Source organism: Carassius gibelio, chromosome B13 (genome assembly GCF_023724105.1).
Source record: "Carassius gibelio isolate Cgi1373 ecotype wild population from Czech Republic chromosome B13, carGib1.2-hapl.c, whole genome shotgun sequence".
Classification (NCBI taxonomy): domain Eukaryota; kingdom Metazoa; phylum Chordata; class Actinopteri; order Cypriniformes; family Cyprinidae; genus Carassius; species Carassius gibelio.
This window is the reverse complement of record NC_068408.1, coordinates 28540886-28562806: the sequence shown is the minus strand read 5'-3', so window position 1 is coordinate 28562806 and position 21921 is coordinate 28540886. Positions and strand designations below refer to the sequence as shown.

General features: G+C 36.6%; 1 protein-coding gene and 2 long non-coding RNA genes across 4 annotated transcripts in view; 1 reads left to right on the top strand and 2 right to left on the bottom strand.

Annotated features, from left to right (window-relative positions):
• Window positions 1-11385, top strand: part of LOC127970074 (uncharacterized) — an 18688-nt gene extending 7303 nt beyond the window's left edge. Inside the window, exon 3 of the long non-coding RNA XR_008156506.1 lies at window positions 10920-11385. This is a non-coding gene — a long non-coding RNA (uncharacterized LOC127970074). The remainder of the gene's footprint in view (window positions 1-10919) is intronic.
• The window catches only part of LOC127970069 (exportin-5), a 173632-nt gene that overhangs the window by 9507 nt on the left and 142204 nt on the right, over window positions 1-21921 (bottom strand). The gene's annotated exons all lie outside the window — the stretch shown is intronic.
• Window positions 3993-21921, bottom strand: LOC127970073 (uncharacterized). The gene is made up of 2 exons (XR_008156505.1): window positions 12872-21921; window positions 3993-4196 (listed from the first exon to the last, which is right to left on the bottom strand). It is a non-coding gene; the product is annotated as an uncharacterized LOC127970073 (long non-coding RNA).

The window sequence follows — 21921 nt, the reverse complement described above, 5'->3', positions numbered from 1 at the left end:
GAGTAGTTTTTTGCAGCGTAAAACATGTCACTTCCTGTTGCCAATAGGTGGCGCTATGACTATAACTGAATGTGGGCATGTAGATCTGTTAAGGGCAGAAGTTTTATCTAACATGTGAAGTTTGGGGCAGATTGGACATTGTATGTCTGAGTTACAGCAACTTCCTTTTTCATGGCGAAACATCAAAATTTGTCAGGCCGCTATGGACACGCCCTTTAACGAAATCTAAAGATCTTCGCAATTTAACATCGCAAAGGGCTTAAGATTACACTGACCAGGTTTGGTGTTGATCTGAATAAATCTCTAGGAGGAGTTCGTTAAAGTACAACCCCTGAAAATGGCAAAAACGACGCCAATTTTGCAGAGAAAATTCTAAATAACCGACTTCCTGTTGGGATTCGGATTTTGTGCCAAGAGACTTTTTTGTAGGTATTGGTGTGTTACATGTGTATACCGATTTTTGTACATGTACGTGAAACATAGCTCGAGGCGCACTCTGTTGAAAGTGTATAGGTGGCGCTATCGAGCCATTTTGCCACACCTGATGAAATGTTGGCCTTCAGATGTGTTCAGGCCAGGACTCTCATCACACATGTGCAGTTTGGGGAAGACATTTTATGCCTGAGTTATAACATCTTTTATTCCTATGGCGAGACATCGAACTTCATGACGGCGCCATGGACACGCCTTTTAATGAAAACTCAAGATCTTCACAACTTAACATCGCACAGGCCTTTATATTAGACTGACCACAAAAAATACATTGATGTCATAAAATTTCTAGGAGAAGTTCATCGCAGTGTAAAATATGTCACTTCCTGTTGCCAGTAGGTGGCGCTATGACTATAACTGAATATGGGCATGTCAATCTGTTCAGGTCAGGAGTCTCATCAAACATGTGAAGTTTGGGGCAGATTGGACATTGTATGTCTGAGTTATAGCAACTTCCTGTTTCATGGCGAATCATCGAAATTCGCCAGGCCGCCACGGACACGCCCATTAACGAAAACTCAAAAGCTTCGCAATTTAACATCGCAAAGGCCTTCAGATTAGGCATACCAAATTTGGTGTTGATCTGAATGAATCTCTAGGAGGAGTTCGTTAAAATACAACGCATGGAAATGACAAAAATGACACAAAATTTGCTCATAATATTAGTAATAACCGACTTCCTGTTGGGTTTCGGATTTTGCTCCAAGAGACTTTTTTGTAGGTATTGGAGAGTTACATGTGTATACCGATTTTCATACATGTACATGAAACGTAGCTCGAGGCGCACACCGTTGAACGTGTATAGGTGGCGCTGTTGAGTCATTTTGCCACACCCACTTCTGAAACCCATATCAGACGTAAATTTTCGCCAGTTCTGAGGTGTGTGCAAAGTTTCATGACTTTTCGAGCATGTTTAGGCCCTCAAAAACGCGATTCATTTTGGAGAAGAAGAATAATAATAATAATTAAAGCTGCAAGCAGCGATGAACGGGCCCTCGCACCCGGGCTCACCGCCATCGTGTTGCTTTAGTAAAAAGGTGAACGTTGAGAAATATGCATTTAATGTCCTAAATATAAGTGGAATATATCAAAGTATATCCCATATATGTGCCAATCTTACCGTTGCCAGCAGGTGGCGCTATCATTATAATGGAATATTGGCCTTCAGATGTGTTCAGGCCAGGACTCTTATCAAACATGTGAAGTTTGGGGAAGATTGAACATTTTATGCTTAAGTTACAACAACTTCTCTTGCTGTGCCAAGACATCAAATTTTGTCATGGCGCCATGGAAACGCCCTTTAACAAAAACTCAAGATCTCCAAAAGTTAACATTGCACAGGCCTTTAGATTAGACTGACCACAAAATGTATGTTAATTTCAAAAAAATTATAGGAGTAGTTTTTCGCAGCGTAAAACATGTCACTTCCTGTTGCCAATAGGTGGCGCTATGACTATAACTGAATGTGGGCATGTAGATCTGTTAAGGGCAGAAGTTTTATCTAACATGTGAAGTTTGGGGCAGATTGGACATTGTATATCTGAGTTACAGCAACTTCCTTTTTCATGGCGAAACATCGAAATTTGTCAGGCCGCTATGGACACGCCCTTTAACGAAATCTAAAGATCTTCGCAATTTAACATCGCAAAGGGCTTAAGATTACACTGACCAGGTTTGGTGTTGATCTGAATAAATCTCTAGGAGGAGTTCGTTAAAGTACAACCCCTGAAAATGGCAAAAACAACGCCAATTTTGCAGAGAAAATTCTAAATAACCGACTTCCTGTTGGGATTCGGATTTCGTGCCAAGAGACTTTTTTGTAGGTATTGGTGTGTTACATGTGTATAACGATTTTTGTACATGTACTTGAAACATAGCTCGAGGCGCACTCTGTTGAAAGTGTATAGGTGGCGCTATCGAGCCATTTTGCCACACCTGATGGAATGTTGGCCTTCAGATGTGTTCAGGCCAGGACTCTTATCACACATGTGCAGTTTGGGGAAGATCGGACATTTTATGCCTGAGTTATAACATCTTCTATTCCTATGGCGAGACATCGAACTTCGTGACGGCGCCATGGACACGCCTTTTAATGAAAACTCAAGATCTTCACAACTAAACATCACACAGGCCTTTATATTAGACTGACCACAAAAAAGACATTGATGTCATAAAATTTCTAGGAGTAGTTCATCGCAGTGTAAAATATGTCACTTCCTGTTGCCAGTAGGTGGCGCTATGACTATAACTGAATATGGGCATGTCAATCTGTTCAGGTCAGGAGTCTCATCAAACATGTGAAGTTTGGGGCAGATTGGACATTGTATGTGTGAGTTATAGCAACTTCCTGTTTCATGGCGAATCATCGAAAATCGCCAGGCCACCACGGACACGCCCATTAACGAAAACTCAAAAGCTTCGCAATTTAACATCGCAAAGGCCTTCAGATTAGGCATACCAAATTTGGTGTTGATCTGAATGAATCTCTAGGAGGAGTTCATTAAAATACAACGCATGGAAATGACAAAAATGACACAAAATTTGCTCATAATATTAGTAATAACCGACTTCCTGTTGGGTTTCGGATTTTGCTCCAAGAGACTTTTTTGTAGGTATTGGAGAGTTACATGTGTATACCGATTTTCATACATGTACATGAAACGTAGCTCGAGGCGCACACCGTTGAACGTGTATAGGTGGCGCTGTTGAGTCATTTTGCCACACCCACTTCTGAAACCCATATCAGACGTAAATTTTCGCCAGTTCTGAGGTGTGTGCAAAGTTTCATGACTTTTCGAGCATGTTTAGGCCCTCAAAAATGCGATTCATTTTGGAGAAGAAGAATAATAATAATAATAATAATAATAATAATAATAATAATAAACGGAGCAATTCCAAGAGGGTCCTCACACCATCGGTGCTCGGGCCCTAAATATAGCTGCAAGCAGCGATGGCGGGCTCAAGCCGTCAGTGCAACACCACCCCGGTGGCATCGGGAAAACTGTGCCCAGTGGGCATAAGCATTTACAGTAACCCTCTGGCAATCAAATTTTAAGGGATATGGCAGTTAAAGGGTTAATCCGACCCGTCTAGACTTTGAAATCACATACACAGAACAATATATATAACTTTAGTAACACTTTATTTTAATATATATAAAAAATTTATAAGTTGTGCATCGTAGCTGACACCTAAATGAACACATTACAATTGGTTTATGACTGCAAGTCTTTCTCCTCAAATGCTATTGAGCTTCAAATTTGCTTTTGAGCCCATGTGAAAAAGTAGCATAATTTACATATGACTTACAGTTTGGTTTAATAAATATCAAACATTCAATTTAATGGTGCATTATAGCTGTCACCTAGATGAACAATTACAGTTGTTTTTATGACTGTAAGTCATTCTCTTCAAATGCTACTGACGTTAGAAAAGTGTATAACAATATCACATGTAACTTTAGAGACGGTCCCTAAATTTGAGACTCTCGAATGTCCAATGCCAAGCCAACTTTATGCCTGTTTTTGTTTTGTTTTTTACTTTATTTTTCTTTTCTCTGTGCCGGATTGCTGATATCTTTTACCCGGGCATAGATGTCCATCCATCAATTACGAACATTCATCCGCAAATGTCCGAGCGGTCGCGAGCGCGGATGGGAGAATGGCGCATGTTTTATTTTTTTTTAGCTACTGGGATGGTGCCCCCTCTGGGAGTTGGTGCCCTACGAAGACTGTGTATTCTGCATATAGGGAGCGGCGGTACTATCTGGAAAATATATTCCTCAAACCGTCGTACAAGAGGAGGTGATGCTAGTACTTGAAGAAACTCTCAAAACCTATCTGTTCATAAAGCTTATATATAAAGTCTTAATATAGTATTCCACAATATGTTGTGCTATTCTAATATTATTGTGGTTTTTTACTGACATTGTTATTTGCTGTTATTTTTTGTTTTAATATTGTTACTGTTGTTACTTGTTGTACGGTGACCTTGAGTGGTTTGAAAGGCGCCTTAAATAAAATGCATTATTATTATTATTATTATTATTAGCTGTACACTTGATAAAAAAAATAAATATAAACTTATGCAATTGTATATATATATATATATATAGTGTACAGTTTTCTTTTATTGCATCTTGAAATAAATGTTTCTGAGTTCTGTGTTTGTTTTTTTTTTTTTTTTTTTTTTTTTTTAGGAAGATTACAGCCTTTAATCTCCTCAAAATAAATGTGCATATAAACCATGAACAATTTAATTATAGCTGTATTTATAAAATGCTTACTAATGACTATTAATTTTGGGAGTAGGCTAGCAACAGTTGATGTTGAGGCCTAAGATATTTCTTAAGCTGTAATGATGAAAAAACAACAACAACACAAAATTGCTTTTTTTTCTGCTGGTGATTAAAGAGATGATTAAGTCTCCCTCCCTCTCTCTCTCTCTCTCTCTCTCTCTCTCTGACACCAAGCCCATCCCCTCTCCCACACATTCACACAAACTCAGCACACACACTTAACACACACACACTTAACACACAAACACACACACACACACATTACCCAGAGGGACAGAGTGACATCAGATGTATGGTAGTTTTTTTAATTTTCTATCATCCATATAGTGTTGTATAGTCATGAAACTATGCATATTTCCTCAGAATGACTTGTCTTCTATGTGTACATTTTGTTGAAGTGTTTAGAAGCTGCACTTAAAAAAATAAAAGACATTTACTGGTTCCTTTTTTACTGTTATTTAAAAAAATCACCATGACAAAACCCTTCAAGCTATCCAAAATTCATTCGCACCTGTTCTGTAAGATAAATTCTTTAAACAGTGGTAAAAGAGGATGTGGTGCTGATCCTTCAAGAGTCACTCCAAACTTATCTGTCCATAAAGCCTATAAAGAATTATTCTTAATACACAGTATTTCACAATACTTCAGCATATTATTCTAATTAAGTGAGGGTCATTTTATCAGTAAAATACATATTATTTTTCTTTGAAAGATTTCTATAAATGATTTAAATCATACTTGTTTCTACAATAATTATTTAAAAGTAATCATATATCGCCATCTGGTGGCCATTATTGGTACTAAGAATTGCAAGCTTGATTTATATGTTATGATAGTTTTAATTTTAAGCTGGCTCTTGAAAATGATAAAGCTATGAAACTTGCTGTGCTTCTTTCAAATGATGACTTCTACCTATATAAAAAATTGTGAAGAGTTGGAATGAAGAATGTTAAAGATATAGTAAAATAACTATTGTATTTTTTTATGTTACTTTAATAAATCGGTATGGCCACACCATTTAAGGTATCCTAAACCCATTCACAATTTAACATCTTCAGTATATTGGCATCATGTTGAAAAAGTTTGGTGTGAACTACTTGTGTCTTCTTGGAGGAGTATGATTCATTTACAGACTGAGTTTATCATAAATCCACAATAACATTTCTGAGTTCTGTATCAATCTGTGTTGTTGTTTTTTTATTTTTATTTTTTTATTTTTCATAGGAAGATAACTGACCCTTTACTCTCCTTTTTAATAAATGTGCTTATAAACCAAGAACAAGCTATTTATAGCTGTATTTATAAGCTGCTTACTACTGACTATTAATATTGGGACAAGGCTTTATAAAGCATGAACTGACTATTTACTAATGAGTGCAGTTATTATAAAGTGTTACCAATGCATTTACTAATGTTAACAAATTAGACATTATTTTACAGTGTTATAAAATCCTTGAATGACTTATAAGCATTTGTGAAAGTTCTGCTTGCATTACAGCTTAGTCTTCATCTGTGAGCTGAACAGTTTTACTGTTACATCCATGAGATTATGTAAATTAAGATAAATGTCATGTCACAGGATGGAATAGGTCAGTATCAAATGAGATTTAAATTATTATTTGCAGCACAAATAAGTATTTTTAGAATTTTGTTTTTAATTCCTGAAACTGTCAGAAAAGGATAAGGCCTAAGAGATTTCTTAAGCTGTAATGAAAACAATGTTAGCAAAAGCAACAAAAAATAACAATTTAAAATATTTTTTTTTTCTGGTGATTAAAGAGATGATTAAGTCTCTCTCTCTCTCTCTCTCTCTTTCTCTCTCTCATTGTGTCTGCCACTCAGCTCATGCCCATCCCCCAATCACAGACACACACACACACACACACACACACTCAGTCAGCACACATACATTCCTCAAACAGAGGGACAGAGTGAGTTGAGATGTCTGACAGTTTTTTAATTTTCTTTTAATCATGCAGTGTTGTAAAGTCATGAAACTATGCATATGTCCTCAGAATGATTTGATCTCTGTATGATTTTTTTTTTAAGTTTTTGGAAGCTGCAATTTAAAAATACAAGACAATTAATGATTCCCTTTTTACTGTCATTTCAAAAAATCACCACGACAAAACCGTTCAAGCTAACCAAAATCCGTTCGCAATTTAAGTTCCTCAATGTTTTTTCAACATGTAGACAAAGTTTGGTGAGTATAGTGAACATTTCCTGTGAGGAGTATGCATTAAATCAGAGCTCAATTTAAATATTCAAATCAAAATAGCCGACTTCCTGTTGGTCGTAGCTGATGACTGTGAATTAGAAAGTTGTCCGTCTTGAAAAGAACAATTTATGTACCAAGTTTGGTGTCTGTAGCTAAAACTAACCCCCCCACTTTTGACAAAAGGTGGCGCTATAGAGTGCCTCCTTCACGCCCTTTTAAAAGCTTTTGCCATTGTCTAGCTATCACTAATACTGATATGTGTTTTGAGTTTCATGTAAATCTGAGCTTGTTGTCTGCCTCAAACTCACCATAACAGAACATTCAAGTTTGACACGTTGCCATGGCAACACTATATCAGATATCAATATCCCCACAACAGATTTACATCGGCCATGTTTTGTCATTATTCTGATGAAGTTTTAAGTAAATAGAGTAAAAATAAGATGCTGAATTCAAAGCATTTGGAAAATGACACACTTCCTGCTGCCAGTTGGTGGCGCTATAATGTTGACTCTTAATAGTCACATATATACGATCGGTATCATACAACGAACAAACCAATGAAGTTTGATCAAATTCAGGAAATGTATGTGGATGTTATTAGACATTTCCTGTTTCTCATTTCTCGCCATAATTTCAACGCCTCGCCACGGGCAAACCGTTCGAGATATCAAAAATCCCCTCGCAATTTTCCATCCCCAATGTCTTGAGATCATGTTGACCGAGTTTGGTGGCAATCAAGTAAAAGACCTATGACAAGTATATCAAATTCCAGAGCATGCTTTTTATAAACAGCCCTAAATAGCTGACTTCCTGTTGGGCGGAGCCTATGACATAGAGTGCGAAAGTTGTTCGGCTCAATGAGATCTATAAGTGTACTGAGTTTCATATAAATACATGAAAGTGTGTGTGAGCTATGGTTCAAGATTTCTGACTGTGTTCCAGGGGGCGCTGTAGAGCCCCTGTGCCACGCCCGGGTCCCAGTCTCTGTGGCGTCCTGATGGCCGCAGATTCCAATGTGTGTGCCAATTTTCAAGAGTTTTTGAGCATGTTAAGGCCTCCAAAAACCCCCGGAAGGTTTAATAAAAAATAAAAAAATAATAATAATAAGAAGAATAATCCTTAGAAGAACAATAGGGCTCTTCGCCCCTTCGGGCTTGAGCCCTAATTAAAGCTGCAAGCAGCGATGAACGGGCCCTCGCACCCGGGCTCACCGCCAGCGAGTGGCTTTAGTAAAAAGGTGAACAGTGAGAAATATGCATTTAATGTCCTAAATATAAGTGGAATATATCAAAGTATATCCCATATATGTGCCAATCTTACCGTTGCCAGCAGGTGGCGCTATCATTATAATGGAATATTGGCCTTCAGATGTGTTCAGGCCAGGACTCTTATCAAACATGTGAAGTTTGGGGAAGATTGAACATTTTATGCTTGAGTTACAACAACTTCTCTTGCTGTGGCAAGACATCAAATTTTGTCATGGCGCCATGGAAACGCCCTTTAACAAAAACTCAAGATCTCCAAAAGTTAACATTGCACAGGCCTTTAGATTAGATTGACCACAAAATATATGTTAATCTCAAAAAAATTATAGGAGTATTTTGTCGCAGTGTAAAACATGTCACTTCCTGTTGCCAATAGGTGGCGCTATGACTATAACTGAATGTGGGCAAGTAGATCTGTTAAGGGCAGAAGTTTTATCTAACATGTGAAGTTTGGGGCAGATTGGACATTGTATGTCTGAGTTACAGCAACTTCCTTTTTCATGGCGAAACATCGAAATTTGTCAGGCCGCCATGGACACGCCCTTTAACGAAATCTAAAGATCTTCGCAATTTAACATCGCAAAGGGCTTAAGATTACACTGACCAGGTTTGGTGTTGATCTGAATAAATCTCTAGGAGGAGTTCGTTAAAGTACAACCCCTGAAAATGGCAAAAACAACGCCAATTTTGCAGAGAAAATTCTAAATAACCAACTTCCTGTTGGGATTCGGATTTCGTACCAAGAGACTTTTTTGTAGGTATTGGTGTGTTACATGTGTATTTTTGTACATGTACGTGAAACATAGCTCGAGGCGCACTCTGTTGAAAGTGTATAGGTGGCGCTATCGAGCCATTTTGCCACACCTGATGGAATTTTGGCCTTCAGATGTGTTCAGGCCAGGACTCTTATCACACATGTGCAGTTTGGGGAAGATCGGACATTTTATGCCTGAGTTATAACATCTTTTATTCCCATGGCGAGACATCGAACTTCGTGATGGCGCCATGGACACGCCTTTTAACGAAAACTCAAGATCTTCACAACTTTACATCGCACAGGCCTTTAGATTAGACTGACTACATAAAATACATTGAGGTCATAAAATTTCTAGGAGTAGTTCATCGCAGTGTAAAATATGTCACTTCCTGTTGCCAATAGGTGGCGCTATGACTATAACTGAATATGGGCATGTCAATCTGTTCAGGTCAGGAGTCTCATCAAACATGTGAAGTTTGGGGCAGATTGGTCATTGTATGTCTGAGTTATAGCAACTTCCTGTTTCATGGCGAATCATCGAAATTCGCCAGGCCGCCACGGACACGCCCATTAACGAAAACTCAAAAGCTTCGCAATTTAACATCGCAAAGGCCTTCAGATTAGGCATACCAAATTTGGTGTTGATCTGAATGAATCTCTAGGAGGAGTTCGTTAAAATACAACGCATGGAAATGACAAAAATGACACAAAATTTGCTCATAATATTAGTAATAACTGACTTCCTGTTGGGTTTCGGATTTTGCTCCAAGAGACTTTTTTGTAGGTATTGGAGAGTTACATGTGTATACTGATTTTCATACATGTACATGAAACGTAGCTCGAGGCGCACACCGTTGAACGTGTATAGGTGGCGCTGTTGAGCCATTTTGCCACACCCACTTCTGAAACCCATATCAGACGTAAATTTTCACCAGTTCTGAGGTGTGTGCAAAGTTTCATGACTTTTCGAGAATGTTTAGGCCCTCAAAAATGCGATTCATTTTGGAGAAGAATAATAATAATAATAATTAAAGCTGCAAGCAGCGATGAACGGGCCCTCGCACCCGGGCTCACCGCCATCGTGTGGCTTTAGTAAAAAGGTGAACGTTGAGAAATATGCATTTAAACTCATAAATATAAGTGCAATATATCAAAGTTTATTCCATATGTGTGCCAATCTTCCTGTTGCCAGCAGGTGGTGCTATCGTTATAATGGAATAATGGCCTTCAGATGTGTTCAAGCCAGGACCCTTATCACACATGTGAAGTTTGGGCAAGATCGGACATTTTATGCCTGAGTTATAACATCTTTTATTCCCATGGCGAGACATCGAACTTCGTCATGGCACCATGGACACGCCCTTTAACAAAAACTCAAGATCTCCACAAGCTAACATTGCACAGTCCTTCAGATTAGACTGACCACAAAAAATACATTGATGTCATAAAATCTCTAGGAGTAGTTTGTCGCAGTGTAAAATATGTCACTTCCTGTTGCCAATAGGTGGCGCTATGACTATAACTGAATATGGGCATGTAGATCTGTTCAGGTCAAGAGTCTCATCCAACATGTGAAGTTTGGGGCAGATTGGACATTGTATGTCTGAGTTACAGCAACTTCCTTTTTCATGGCGAAACATCGAAATTTGTCAGGCCGCCATGGACACGCCCTTCAACGAAACCTCAAGTCCTTCGCAATTTAACATCGCAAATGGCTTTAGATTAGACTGACCAAGTTTGGTGTTGATCTGAATAAATCTCTAGGAGGAGTTCGTTAAAGTACAACCCCTAAAAAATGGCAAGAACAACACCAATTTTGTATGGAAAATTCAAAATAACCGACTTCCTGTTGGGATCCGGATTTCGTACCAAGAGACTTTTTTGTAGGTATTGGTGTGTTACATGTGTGTACCAATTTTTGTACATGTACGTGAAACATAGCTCGAGGCGCACTCCGTTGAATGTGTATAGGTGGCGCTATAGAGCCATTCTGCCACACCCGCTGGAATATTGGCCTGCAGATCTGTTCAGGCCAGGACTCTTATCACACATGTGAAGTTTGGGGAAGATCGGACATTTTATGCCTGAGTTATAACATCTTTTATTCCCATGGCGAGACATCGAACTTCGTCGCGGCGCCATGAACAAGCCTTTTAACGAAAACTCAAGATCTTCACAATTGAACATCGCACAGGCCTTTAGATTAGACTGACCACAAAAAAGACATTGATGTCATAAAATTTCTAGGAGTAGTTCGTCGCAGCGTAAAATATGTCACTTCCTGTTGCCAATAGGTGGCGCTATGACTATAACTGAATATGGGCATGTCAATCTGTTCAGGTTCGGAGTCTCATCAAACATGTGAAGTTTGGGGCAGATTGGACATTGTATGTGTGAGTTATAGCAACTTCATTTTTCATGGCGAATCATCGAAATTCGCCAGGCCGCCACGGACACGCCCTTCAACGAAAACTCAAGATCTTCGCAATTTAACATCGCAAAGGCCTTTAGATTAGGCATACCAAATTTGGTGTTGATTTGAAGAACTCTCTAGGAGGAGTTCGTTAAAATACAACACATGGAAATGACCAAAATTACACAAAATATGCTCATAATATTAAAAATAACCGACTTCCTGTTGGGTTTAGAATTTCGCTCCAAGAGTCTTTTTTGTAGGTATTGGTGTGTTACATATGTGTGCCAATTTTCGTGCATGTACGTGAAACATAGCTGGAAGGCTGTTGATTTTCTTGGTATAGGTGGCGCTGTCGAGCCATTTTGCCACACCCTCTTCTGAATCCTATATCAGACGAAAATTTTCACCAGGTTTGACGCGTGTGCAAAGTTTCATGACTTTTTGAGCATGTTAAAGCCCTCAAAAATGCGATTCATTCGGGAGAAGAAGAAGAAGAAGAAGAAGAAGAAGAATAATAATAAAAAACAAAGCAGATACAAGAGGGTCCTCGCACCTCGGTGCTCGGGCCCTAATAATAATAATAATAATAATAATAATAATAAACGGAGCAATTCCAAGAGGGTCCTCACACCATCGGTGCTCGGGCCCTAAATATAGCTGCAAGCAGTGATGGCGGGCTCAAGCCATCAGTGCAACGCCACCCCGGTGGCATCGGGAAAACTGTGCCCAGCGGGCATAAGCATTTAAAGTAACCCTCTGGCAATCAAATTTTAAGGGATATGGCAGTTAAAGGGTTAATCCGACCCATCTAGACTTTGAAATCACATACACAGAACAATATATATAACTTTAGTAACACTTTATTTTAATATATATAAAAAATGTATAAGGTGTGCATCGTAGCTGACACCTAAATGAACACATTACAATTGTTTTATGACTGCAAGTCTTTTTCCTCAAATGCTATTGAGCTTCAAATTTGCGTTTGAGCCCATGTGAAAAAGTAGCATAATTTACATATGACTTACAGTTTGTTTTAATAGATATCAAACATTCAATTTAATTATGCATTAAAGCTGTCACCTAGATGGACAATTACAGTTGTTTTATGACTGTAAGTCATACTCTTCAAATGCTACTGACGTTAGAAAAGTGTATAACAATATCACATGTAACTTTAGAGACCCTAAATTTGAGACTCTCGAATGTCCAATGTCAAGCCAACTTTATGCCGGTTTTTTTTTTTTTTTTTTTTTACTTTATTTTTCTTTTCTCTGTGCCGGATTGCTGATGTCTTTTACCCGGGCATAGATGTCCATCCATCAATTACGAACATTCATCCGCAAATGTCCGAGCGGTCGCGAGCGCGGATGGGAGAATGGCGCATGTTTTATTTTTTTATGAGCTACTGGGATGGTGCCACCTCTGGGAGTTGGTGCCCTACGAAGACTGCGTATTCTGCATATAGGGAGCGGCGGTACTATCTGGAAGATATATTCCTCAAGCCGTCGTACAAGAGGAGGTGATGCTAGTACTTCATCTGTTCATAAAGCCTATATATAAAGTCTTAATATAGTATTCCACAATATGTTGTGCTATTCTAATACTATTGCGTTTTTTTAATTGACATTGTTATTTGCTGTTATTTTTGACTTGATAAAAAAAAATTAAATATAAACTTATGCAATTGTGTATATATATATATAGTGTACAGTTTTCTTTTATTGCATCTAGAAATAAGTGTTTCTGAGTTCTGTTTGTTTATTTAATTTTATTTTTTTAGGAAGATTACAGCATTTAATCTCCTCAAAATAAATGTGCATATAAACCATGAACAATTTAATTATAGCTGTATTTAGAAAATGCTTACTAATGACTATTAATTTTGGGAGAAGGCTATATGATGCAGCAACAGTTGATGTTGAGGCCTAAGATATTTCTTAAGCTGTAATGATGAAAAAACAACAACAACAACAACAACACAAAATTGCTTATTTTTTCTCTGCTGGTGATTAAAGAGATGATTAAGTCTCCCTCCCTCTCTCTCTCTCTCTCTCTCTCTCTGACACCAAGCCCATCTCCTCTCTCACACATTCACACAAACTCAGCACACACACAAACACACACACACACACACACACACATTACCCACAGTTACAGAGGGACAGAGTGACATCAGATGTATGGTAGTTTTTTTTTTTTTCTCTCATCCATATAGTGTTGTGTAGTCATGAAACTATGCATATTTCCTCAGCATGACTTGTCTTCTATGTGTACATTTTGTTGAAGTGTTTAGAAGCTGCACTTAAAAAAATAAAAGACATTTACTGGTTCCTTTTTTACTGTTATTTCAAAAAATCACCATGACAAAACCATTCAAGCTATCCAAAATTCATTCGCACCTGTACTGTAAGATACATTCTTTAAACAGTGGTAAAAGAGGATGTGGTGCTGATCCTTCAGAGTCACTCCAAACTTATCTGTCCATAAAGCCTATAAAGAATTATTCTTAATACACAGTATTTCACAATACTTCAGCATATTATTCTAATTAAGTGAGGGTCATTTTATCAGTAAAATACATATTTTTCTTTGAAAGATTTCTATAAATGATTTAAATCATATTCGTTTCTACAATAATTATTTAAAAGTAATCCTATAGCTCCATCTGGTGGCCATTATTGGTACTAAGAATTGCAAGCTTGATTTATATGTTATGATAGTTTTAATTTTATGGTGGCTCCTGGACATGATAAAGCTATGAAACTTACTGTGATTCCTTCAAATGATGACTTCTACGTATATAAAAAATGATGAAGAGTTGGAATGAAGAATGTTAAAGATATAGTAAAATAACTATTGTATTTTTTTATGTTACTTTAATAAATCGGTATGGCCACGCCATTTAAGGTATCTTAAACCCATTCGCAATTTAACATCTTCAGTATATTGGCATCATGTTGAAAAAGTTTGGTGTGAACTACTTGTGTCTTCTTGAAGGAGTATGATTCATTTACAGGCTGATTTGATCATAAATCCACAATAAAATTTCTGAGATCTGTATCAATCTGTGTTGTTTGTTTATTTTTATTTTTTTTATTTTTCATAGGAAGATAACTGACTCTTTACTCTCCTTTTTAATAAATGTGCTTATAAACCAAGATCAAGCTATTTATAGTTGTATTTATAAGCTGCTTATTAATGACTATTTAAGTTGGGACAAGACTTTATAAAGCATGAACTGACTATTTACTAATGAGTGCAGTTATTATAAAGTGTTACCAATGCATTTACTAATGTTAACAAATTAAACATTATTTTACAGTGTTATAAAATCATTTAATGACTTATAAGCATTTGTGAAAGTTCTGCTTGCATTACAGCTTAGTCTTGATCTGTGAGCTGAACAGTTTTACTGTTACATCCATGAGATTATGTAAATTAAGATAAATGTCATGTCACAGGATGGAATAGGTCAGTATCAAATGAGTTTGAAATTATTATTTGCAGCACAAATAAGTATTTTTAGAATTTTGTTTTTAATTCCTGAAACTGTCAGAAAAGGATAAGGCCTAAGAGATTTCTTAAGCTGTAATGAAAACAGCAATGTTAGCAACAGCAACAAAAAATAACAATTTAAAATATTTTTTTTTTCTGGTGATTAAATAGATGATTAAGTCTCTCTCTCTCTTTCTTTCTCTCTCTTTCTGTCTCTCATTGTGTCTGCCACTCAGCTCATGCCCATCCCCCACTCACAGACACACACACACACACACACACACACACTTGGTCAGCACACATACATTCCTCAAACAGAGGGACAGAGTGAGTTGAGATGTCTGACAGTTTTTTAATTTTCTTTTAATCATACAGTGTTGTAAAGTCATGAAACTATGCATATGTCCTCAGAATGATTTGATCTCTGTATGAATTTTTTTTTAAGTGTTTGGAAGCTGCAATTTAAAAATACAAGACAATTAATGATTCCCTTTTTACTGTCATTTCAAAAAAATCACCACGACAAAACCGTTCAAGCTTTTTCGCAATTTAAGTTCCTCAATGTTTTTTCAACATGTAGACAAAGTTTGGTGAGTATAGTGAACATTTCCTGTGAGGAGTATGCATTAAATCAGAGCTCAATTTAAATATTCAAATCAAAATAGCAGACTTCCTGTTGGTCGTAGCTGATGACTGTGAATTAGAAAGTTGTCCGTCTTGATAAGAACAATTTATGTACCAAGTTTGGTGTCTGTAGCTAAAACTAATCCCCCCACTTTTGACAAAAGGTGGCGCTATAGAGTGCCTCCTTCACGCCCTTTTAAAAGCTTTTGCCATGGTCTAGCTATCTTTAATACTGATATCTGTTTCGAGTTTCATGTAAATCTGAGCTAGTTATCTGCCTAAAAATCACCAGAACAGAACATTCAAGTTTGACACGTTGCCATGGCAACACTATATTAGATATAAATATCCCCACAACAGATTTTCTTCGGCCGTGTTTTGTCATTATTCTGATGAAGTTTGAAGCAAATCAAGTAAAAATAAGATGCTGAATTCAAAGCGTTTTGAAAATGATTCACTTCCTGCTGCCAGTTGGTGGCGCTATACCTTTGACTCCTAATATTCACATATATATGATCGGTATCATAAAATGAACAAACCAATTAAGTTTGATCAAATTCAGGAAATGTATGTGGATGTTATTATACATTTCCTGTTTCTCCTTTCTCGCCATAATTTCAACGCCTCGCCACGGGCAAACCGTTCGAGATATCAAAAATCTCTTCGCAATTTAGCATCCCCAATGTCTTGAGATTGTGTTCACCGAGTTTGGTGGTGAACGGGTGGAGTTCCTCAGAGGAGTATATCAAATTCCAGAGCATGTGTTTTTCATAAAACCCTAAATAGCCAACTTCCTGTTGGGCGGAGCTTATGACATGCAGTGTGAAAGTTGTTTGGTTTGATGAGTTATATATATGTACCAAGTTTCATATGTATACGTGCAAGTATGCATGATATATGGCCCTCAGTACTACAGGGGGCGCTGTAGAGCCCCTGTGCCACGCCCGTGTATCAGACTCTGCCCGGCCCTAATGGCCGCAGGTTCCAAGGTGTGTGCCAATTTTCAAGAGTTTTTGAGCATGTTAAGGGCCCCAAAAGCCCCCGAAACCTTGAAGAAAAATAATAATAATAATAACAAATAATCCTAAGGAAAACAATAGGGCTCTCGCCCTCCAGGCTTGAGCCCTAAATATAGCTGCAAGCAGCGATGGCGGGCTCAAGCCACCAGTGCCATCGCCACCCCGGTGGCATCAGGTAAACTGTGCCCAGCAGGCACATGCATTCACAATATCCCTCTGGCAGTGAGGTTTTAAAGGATATGGCAGTTAAAGGGTTAATCCGAATCATCTAGACTTTAAAATCACATTCACAGAACAATATATATTTAACTACCATTATTTTTTATTTAATCATTTATGAGTGCTATACAATAGTCCAGGAAAGCTGGAAGAGAAAAACTCCTTATATTCATGTGTGCAGAATTATTAGGCATGTTTTCTTTTACAGATGAAATTCGCTAAAAAAGAGTTTTAACTCAAACTGTTTTAACTCAAAGTCATAAATTATGAAATACCCATGAGAAATATCAAACACAAATGCAATACAGAAATAGATAAGTTAAGACTTGACCATTGTACAAAAATGCTGACTGGGTCACGAGGTGATAATTGCTAATAAATAATTAGGAATTAATGTGAAGATTAATTTTTAGTCAATTCTGCAAGACAGACTTTCAGGAAAGGAGGTGGAATAAAAATGAGCTCCTAAATCTTAATCCCGGATTCTGGAAGATATATTCCTCAAACCATCAGACAAGAGGAGGTGGTGCTGGTCCTTCACGAGCCACTCTAATCTGTTCATAAAGCCTATATATAAAGTCTTAATATATAGTATTTCACAATACTTCATGGTATTCTAATTCAATCATTTTTTGGAATCTTAGATCTCTCAGAACCTGACACATTGTAATTCTGAGACTCCAGGAAAGTGGCAGTTCTGTAAAATGTTGGCGCTGGAGACTAAATGCTCCCTGATAGTTTCACACCTAATTCACTTAACACACACACACACACACACACACACACTACCCACAGTGACAGAGGGACAGAGTGACATCAGATGTAGTTTTTTAATTTTCTATCATCCATATAGTGTTGTATAGTCATGAAACTATGTATATTTCCTCAGAATGACTTGTCTTCTATGTGTACATTTTTTTGAAGTGTTTAGAAGCTGCACTTAAAAAAAAAAAAAAGACATTTACTGGTTACTTTTTTACTGTTATTTCAAAAAATCACCACGACAAAACCATTCAAGCTATTCAAAATTCATCCACACCTGTACTGTAAGATGCATTCTTTAAACAGTGGTAAAAGAGGATGTGGTGCTGATCCTTCAAGAGTCACTCAAAACGTATCTGTCCATAAAGCCTATAAAGAATTATTCTTAATATACGGTTCACAATACTTCAGCTTGTTATTCTAATTAAGGGAGGGTCATTTTATCTGTAAAATACATAAAATACATATTATTTTTCTTTGAAAGATTTCTATAAATGATTTAAATCATACTTGTTTCTACAATAATTATTTAAAAGTAATCCTATAGCTCAATCTGGTGGCCATTATTGGTACTAAGAATTGCAAGCTTGATTTATACGTTATGATAGTTTTAATTTTATGCTGGCTCTTGAAAATGATAAAGCTATGAAACTTACTGTGCTTCCTTCAAATTATGACTTCTACGTATATAAAAAATTATGAAGAGTTGGAATTAAAAATTTTAAAGATATAGTAAAATAACTATTGTATTATTTTATGTTCACTTAATAAATCGCTATGGCCACACCATTTAAGGTATCCTAAACCCATTCGAAATTTAACATCTTCAGTATATGGCTTCATGTTAAAACAGTTTGGTGTGAACTACTTGTGTCTTCTTGGAGGAGAATGAATTCATTTACAGGCTGAGTTTATCATAAATCCACAATAACATTTCTGAGTTCTGTATCAATCTGTGTTGTTGTTTGTTTATTTTTATTTTTTTATTTTTCATAGGAAGATAACTGACCCTTTACTCTCCTTTTTAATAAATGAGCTATTTATAGCTGTATTTATAAACTGCTTACTACTGACTATTAATATTGGGACAAGGCTTTATAAAGCATGAACTGACTATTTACTAATGAGTGCAGTTATTATAAAGTGTTATCAATGCATTTGCTAATGTTAACAAATTAGACATTATTTTACAGTGTTATCAAATCCCTTAAATGATTTGTAAGTGTTTTGTAATGATTTTATTGACCTACAAGCATTTGTGAAAGTTCTGCTTGCATTACAGCTTAGTCTTGATCTGTGAGCTGAACAGATTTACTGTTACATCCATGAGATTATGTAAATTCAAATAAATATCATGTCACAGGATGTCAGAAGTCAGTATCAAATTAATTTGAAATTATTATTTGCACCACAAATAAGGTTTTTTAGGATTTTTTAAAATCCCTAAAACTGTCAGAAAAGGATAAGGCCCAAGATTTCTATGTGAGTGGCTAAATTTATTTGTTTTTATAACTATAATGCATAAACTATGAAATTATACAAAATGTATAAAAAAGTACAACAGTTATTCTTTTCCAATGTTTTTTCATTTATTAATTTTTTTATTTATTTTGTTAAATTTACATTTAAAAAAACTAGCCTATGGCAATCATTCTAAACAGCTTGAATAAAACCTGTTAATATTTATTATAGACCACTGTAACTGTGTATAGTCTAACAAACAAGTTTATTATGAAAATAAAAGTGTGTACACCAGATAAATTGGACGATAAAGAAATTGCTAACAATAGTATAATAGAGCATGTTTTAGGTTTTTAGGCGTTAAGATGCAGAAATGGACAAATCAAATGTAAAATAAAATGTAATTGATTTAATTAAATATAGATTAAGTCTTGTTAGAGCAAAATAATAAATAAATACGTACACACATTAAAAAAAAGGAGCCAAGATGAATGAGTTTAATTTTTTATATAGATTAAAATTGAAGACAGAAGCAGCTGGTATATGCGGTCACTTAATATTAAAATCCAGTAGATCCACTTCAGATTTATTTCTCAACAGTTTATGTTCACGTGGCTGTTTTCGTTTATATTAGCCAAGCTATTATGTATTTTGAAATAATCTTGTCCGTGATGTGTTCGTTCTTACGACGAAAGGCAGAATCCTGCAGCTCGAGAGATATATGTTATTCTGCCAGTCAAGCTTTCAAACAGTCTTGCGCACATAAACGGGTCACAAACACCTGCATTTAGCTCGTGTTGTGTTATAATGGGTGTATTGTGTGCATTTATGGCAATAATTTATTTTAAAAAGCTCTTAAACAAGAATAAATTTGTTTGTTTTGAACTTGTGACACTGTACGCGCTGATCGGAGCGGTGATTTCAGATAGGCAGCCGCGAATATTTCATTTTCACACAAACAGTTCAAAAACATCTTAATTTAGCTCTTGGTGTGTTCTGATTGGTGAATTGTGTGATATCGCTGCAATACTTTATTTTTAATAGCTATAAAACAAGAATAAACTCGTTTTTTCTGAGCTCATCATTCCACACGCTCATGCTCAGAGCGGTGATTCATCTCTCTGTTTCTCACGTATCACTGACCACACATCGATTATTAATGAGCCCTGACCTGATAATAATCATATATGTTGGTTTAGCTTGTCAGTGTAAATTAAATCCAAGTATTTATTTGTATTTTAACCGATTTAAAAGTGAAACCAAGAGTCTCCTCCCTTTTTTAGTCCGGTAACTGCACCTGTAGGGGCGCATTTTCTCTCAGACAATGGAAGTCTAAGCACACACACTCAAACAGATGGACAGAGTGAGAGGAGATGTCTGACAGTTTTTTATTTTATGTTATCCATACAGTGTTGTAAAGTCATGAAACTGCATATTTACTCAAAATAACTTTTTTTTTCTGTATGAAAAAAGGTTTTGAAGTGTTTGGAATTTAAAAATGCAGGAAAATTAATAATTCAATTTTTACTGTCATTTAAAAAAATCACCACGACAAAACCATCCAAGCTATCCAAAACCCATTCACAATTTAAGTTCCTCAATGTTTTTTCAACGAGTAGACCAAGTTTGGTGTGTATAGTGTTACTCTCCTCTGAGCAGTATGCATTAATTCACAGCTAAATGTAAAAAACAATCCACATTCAAATCAAAATAGCCAACTTCCAGTTGGTCGTAGCTGATGACTGTAAATTAGAAAGTTGTCCGTCTTGATGAGACCAATATATGTACAGAGTTTGGTGTCAGTAGCTAAAACTAACCCACCCACTTTTGACAAAAGGTGGCGCTATAGAGTGCCTCTTCCACGCCCTCTTATGAACTTTTGCCAGTGTCTAGCTGTCACTAATACTCATATGTGTTCTGAGTTTGATGAAATTATAAGCATGTTATATGCCTCAAAATCACCTGAGAAGTATTCCAGTTTCACATGTTGCCACGGCAACAATATTTTTAGATATCAATATCCCCCCAGCAGATTTATATCGGCTGTGTTTTAACATTATTCTGATGAAGTTTGAAGCAAATAGAGTAAAAATAAGATGCTGAATTCAAAGCATTTTGAAAATGACACACTTCCTGCTGCCAGTTGGTGGCGCTATAACTTTGACTCCTAATAGTCACATATATGCGATCGACATCATACAATGAATAATCTGTTGAAGTTTGATTAAAATTAGGAAATGTATGTGGATGGTATTAGACACTTCCTGTTTCTCAATTCTAGCCATAAATTCAACGCCTCGCTACGAGCAAACCGTTCGAGATATCAAAAATCCCCTGGCAATTTTTCATCCCCAATGTCTTGAGATCATGTTGACCGAGTTTGGTGGCAATCGAGTAAAAAACCTATGACAAGTATATCAAATTCCAGAGCATGCGCTTTTTACATAACTCTAAATAGCTGACTTCCTGTTGGGCGGAGCCTATGACATGCAATACGAAAGTTGTTTGTATTGATGAGTTCTATACGTGTACCGAGTTTCGTACGTCTACTTACAAGTATGTATGATATATGGCCCTCCATATTCCAGGGGGCGCTGTAGAGCCCCTGTGTCACGCCCGTGTATCAGTCTCTGCCCGGCCCTAATGGCCGCAGGTTCCAATGTGTGTGCCAATTTTCAAGATTTTTTAAGCATGTTAAGGGCCCCAAAAGCCCCCGTAACGTTAGAAAAAAAAATAATAAAAAAAATAAATAATAATAATAATAATAAATAATTCTAAGGAAAACAATAGGGCTCTCGCCCTCCAGGCTTGAGCCCTAATAATAATAATAATAATAATAATAATAAATATAGCTGCAAGCAGCGATGTCGGGCTCAAGCCATCAGTGCAA